Genomic DNA, 5,521 nt, shown 5'->3' on the forward strand with positions numbered 1-5,521 from the left:
TCACCCCATAGCAGATCTATACAGGTGGAGCTGGGGAAGGTGGAGGATTTCTGAAGTGTGCTGCACCTGCTACAGCACTTGGCACTAGCCAAGTATTTGAATGTTGAGCAGCAAGCTCATTGGCTGCTGATGCAAAAAGAACCAATCAGCTGCGTATTGTTGTCAAAAGTACCGGCTTCGGTACCAGTGGGTACTGAAATTTTAAAACATCCATTTCCGTCTAGCATTAGTGCTCTGTTGAGTGGATTCTTAAACACCGCTGATTGGCCATTGTGTTCACACGCTCAACATATACGTCTGCTACAATGATCATCGCTTCACGCTTTTCACAAAGCACTCACACAGAAGCACACAGGAGCATTTGAAAGCAGGCGTCTGTCAGCAGATCCTCAAATGCTAGCAGGAAATTGACATTTTTTAAAATTTCAGTACTGACTGGTACCGAAGTCTGTACTTTTGACAAAACTACAGCTGCGCCATGTGATGACGTCACTATGTCAGATTGATTTTGACCTATCTGACTGCGCCATCTAGAATTTCATGCCAGAACTTTGGATTAATTTGGTGTTATCATGGAATCCCCTATTTGGAGTGGTTAGCTAAGCCCAGGCCTGGTTCTGTGGAGGTGTGATAGAGGGTGAAAGCAAAGCGAAACGAAAGCAAAAGCACCCACAGTTGAAGGTCTGGCAATCCAGTGTGCATTTGTGTTTGCGCTCTCTAAAAAACATCCAAATTTCTATTTCAACATATTTTTGCTGCGTTGAGCAATGTAGCCAATCACAGGCATTTCTGTTGATTTCTTGAATGCAACGGCCAATCAGAGGTGTTTAAGTTGGTCAGAATTCACTCACTGCTGAAAACACCAGAGTTTTTGTTCAGTGCAGAATATATGTGAAAATAGATGTACATTAAGGCTAGAGTGATTTAATTCTGGAATGGGGACAGGCCAAACCTCCACAGACAGCATGCGTTCAGAGCGAGATCCAGTTCAAACTTTGAGATTGGGCCATATCAACCAGTAAATTCATTTCCAGTAAAACTACGGTAGGAAGTTCAGCCTCTTTAAGTTATTTTTGACTGTGCTGTTACTATTAACTGCTTTGACGCCATGCAGTGAGGTAGGACGTTGTTTTGATACTTATACGTAATAATTTCAAGCAAATTTAAAAAGTTTTCTGCCTTTTTTTTTTTTTGCAATTTTTTTCTTCCCCCCCCTCACTCGAGTTAAACGTTGCCTATGCTCAGAAGCTTTGGTATTTCACAATACCTGTCATTTAAGCCCTAATCATTAAAGAACAAAGGTGCAGGATATAGATAAACTGTGTGTATTAGTTTTTATTATTATAATAAATTGTAATAAGCATGAAAGGAATGCTTTAAGCATTCTTTTGAGCCACAGAGATTTACAAAGCAATGTGTAATATGAAAATCCCAGAAGAGCTTGTTTTTTAACTGTGAAGGAGCAGGAGCTGTGTGTGTGTGTGTGTGTGTTTATGCTGGTAGGCCAACTGTGAAATTTTCCCTGTACATTCTTGATAAGTTCACTTTAAGACGCCTGTCTTTCTCATTTAAGGAAATACAAGGAAATCCTCCGCGTTGGATGTGAGGTCCTTGGGTGTTATCTGGCCGGAAAGCTGAGAGCAATTTGGGTGTAATTTCTAAAACCGCAATCTCTGTAAATGCAACAGAGCGAGGAATTATGGAAGCGTGTCTTGCTGTATGCATGGCGCGTGGACATTAAAAATGATTAAATAATTAACTGCTCAGAGAAGACTCTTCAAAAAGAACCAATGAACATTAGAATCCTCAAATGGGACAATAACAACGATAAGAATGTTGGTAATTGCATTTAGAGAACTTTCTATATGAGTCGCGGCTTGTCGTAATGAAATTGCATCATTCGGACGATGCCGCTATTTTAAAAAGTATTTTTGTGAAACTGAAGCTAACCTTTTGAACAGGAAGCGTTTTATCACAGATCAGACCCAGCATCGCAGTTCGATAACAAGGTACACTGAAAAGGTACATTGATGCCACATCTGGCAGGGACATGGTGAGGCGGGGAGGTTGACTCTGAGGTGTTCAGAGAAAAGAGTCAGTGTTTCATTTTCAGTTGGACCGTGCTGAAAAGAAAAGGGCAACCCTCTCAGCAGAAACCGCACTACAGATGCCAGTCATTTAAGAGCTGCTCAAGTGTGTCATCTCATTCCAATAAAAAGCCCAAAGGTTACTGTCCCAGCCCCCTCCTGTCTCTCTAACACTCTCCCCATCTATTTTTTTTCTTTTCACAATCACCCTTTGTCCATTAAGTTAATGGACCCATCGTGATGTAGCACACATTTCCAGTTCTCCAGTGTTGACAGATATTCTGGGTGATGATGGAAGTGTTTGATTGTGCATCTAAAGTGTACAACTCAATACTTTCGCACTTGTAGACCACTTTCAGTGCTCCAATTCTCCTAAAGTAAACTTCTTAACAAGATAAGCCAGTAAAGAATAATGGAGGAAATATCAGCAGGCTTAGATGGGGATCCCCTCCTTAAAGAGAAAGAAGCCTTTGTGAACATGGCTTCTTAATCAATTCCTACTGCCACTGATACAGAATCTTAAAAGGAAAAGGCTCTCAGAATTGTGTTGTAATTTAAAAAATTTTAAAATTATATATATACAGTGGGTACGGAAAGTATTCAGACCCCCTTAAATTTTTCACTCTTTGTTATATTGTAGCCATTTGCTAAAATCATGTAAGTACATTTTTTTTCCTCATTAATGTACACACAGCACCCCATATTGACAGAAAAACACAGAATTGTTGACATTTTTGCAGATTTATTAAAAAAGAAAAACTGAAATATCACATGGTCCTAAGTACAGAGACAGAAGAGATCAGTGGTTCTTGTGGGAATGAATTCAGATGAGAGGAAAGCTTCATTAGACTCGGGCATAATTGATAATTACCGTGTATGCGTAAATACATCTTGTGGGCCAGCGTGGCTATAATTTATCTGCCTTCCCATAATGCCTCCCAGAGGAACTATTCCAGAAGAAAGAGTGATTTCAAAGAGATCATGAAACCAAAAATTAACTTTTCAGTTAATTTTTTTTCAGTTAATCCCAAAACAAGATATTAGGAAAAGTGTCTCTCTAGTGTCTCTCTTTTTTTTGTTAAAGGGTTTTTTAGTAGGGTCAGTGTTGTTTATACCCCAGTGCTCTTCAAAATATATTTTTACGTGTTTAGTGGAAAAAAGTCGGTCATGCTGTTTTGGAATGACATGAGGTTTTGTAAATGATAATAGAATGTTCATCTTTGGGCGAGCTAACCCTTTAAGACCTTCCATATTTGAATCGCTCTGAACACATTGGCTTAGATGAATACACATTGATCCTTCATCACCATTATCTTCTCAATGAGTGCTGCAGACATATTGAATAGATATTGAAGACTATCTTGGCTTTATTGCAAATCATATTTCAGGTGGCTAATCGTTTATGGCTTTTATCTTCAAGAGCTGTACGTCATGTTGTTTGCGACATGTGTTGCCACAAAAGCAGTAATGGAAGCATAATTGGCTATTGAAAACAAAGAAATTATGAGATGAGAAATAACAATGGGAAATGAACCACTGCATGTATCCTGCCTATAAACAGCTTGAGAAAAATAGCCTGACAACTGGATACTGAAAGGTCTTGGGTAGAGGAGCCAAACTAGGTTTGAAATTATTAAATGTTCTAGATTCTAGAAAATATAGACAAGTGCTTCTTTGACTTTGCACATACACGCATAGCATGTTTCAACTGTAATGCATTGATCAGAGTAGCGTGTGATTTCTGTGTTGTGATGAAATTGAACAAAAAGCTTTGTTTTAACTTGTTCCTCTTGACTGAATCCTCCATTTGAGATGTAGCGTGGGTCTGAGGCAATCATCAGCTCGCTGAACCGAACGGACGCACCAGTTCTCTTTCCGTCCTGACCGGGAGACACGGACGTCTTCTGATGACAGTGCTCTGTGGACGCTTGTCCTGACCGCTCTGACGTGTTGATAGGCTTTCTAAAGATAGAAAGCACCCCCATGATAAATACTCCCAATCGACTGAACTCCGCAGCTGATGGACCTGAAAGCATTTTTATGCAATTTACTGTTCTATTGCTGCACTGCAGAGGCTAAAAGACGAGGGCTGCGAAGTGAATAAGCCCAAAGAGCAAATGAGCACTCTTTGATGCGTGAGGGGAGCAAATGGGTTTCAGATAATCACCTGAAGCTGAAATCAACATCAGTTTCTGCAAGAAACCAGCAGCTTGACTAAAGGAGTGGTGATCATGACTATTGATTAATTAAACAAAAAGTGCATTAACAAGTGAATTAAACAAGTGCATTAAAGGAATAATTCACCCATGCATCCAAGATGTAGATGAGTTTCTTCGTTAGAACAGATTTGGAGAAATTTAGCATCACTTGCTCACCAATGGATCCTCTGCAGTGACTGGGTGCCGTCAGAATGAGAGTTCAAACAGCTGATAAAAACATCACAATAATCCACAAGTCATCTTGTGGATTATTATCATTAAAGAAATAGTTCACCCAAAAATGAAATATATTGACTCCTTTCATTCTAAAGTCTATTAATTCTGTAATTTATTTAAGTAAAGCATAAATGCAGAGAAAAAGAAAAGATTTTCAGTACAAGGATGGTTCGTATTGAACATTGCTGTGAAGATCCAAAAGGGATCACATAAAAATAAATAAAAGAACATCATATAAGCAGTCCTTATGCCAAAAAATGTTTGTAAACTATTTGGTGGAAGCAAAGAATTATGTTTACATTTATTTCAACTGAGTTTAACAAGTGAATCAGTCATGCATTTCTCTTTCTGCTTCCTATGTCTGCGTAAGGAATTCCTCTCAGAAACTTGCAAAAAATGTAATGAGACTATTCAGATAAAATTCATATGAGTGGCTGACCTGTGATCCGAGAGGCAGTCTATTAACTGGCTTACTAAACACAGTAATGATGGACAGCTGGCGAAGGTCAGGGTGCTGCCTCCAAATTTAGAGAGAGCAAATAGAAAGCAATATAAAAATAACATGCTTATCAGTGTAAAAACAAGTGCAAATGTAGTTACTGCATTTTTAGAATAATTGCACTGATGTCAATCAAAATCAGTGCATGGATTTGCTAATCATGCTAAGCAAACCTAATTGACCAGGGAAAAAGTAGTAGGTTTTTTGTTTCTGGTCCTAAAATTGGACAATTAAAAAACATTTATTTTATTGAATATTGATAAAACTAAATTATGCAAATATAAGGGCAGCTAAAGGGGCAATGGTGGACCATAGAGATAAGGGGGCAATAATATGGCAAAACACTTGTTATATATATTGAAAAAATATTACATATTTAAGTCAACATTTTAAAAAAATTATGAAATTGAGGTAATGAAATGATGGTTTGTCATTTCAGGTGAAGACCTCATTAATCAGGATTGGCTTTGGAGTGCATAGTGTCAAACAATGTTTAGACG

The sequence above is a fragment of the Sinocyclocheilus grahami genome, unplaced genomic scaffold, assembly GCF_001515645.1.
Source record: "Sinocyclocheilus grahami isolate Dianchi unplaced genomic scaffold, SAMN03320097.WGS_v1.1 scaffold54.1, whole genome shotgun sequence".
Taxonomy (NCBI): domain Eukaryota; kingdom Metazoa; phylum Chordata; class Actinopteri; order Cypriniformes; family Cyprinidae; genus Sinocyclocheilus; species Sinocyclocheilus grahami.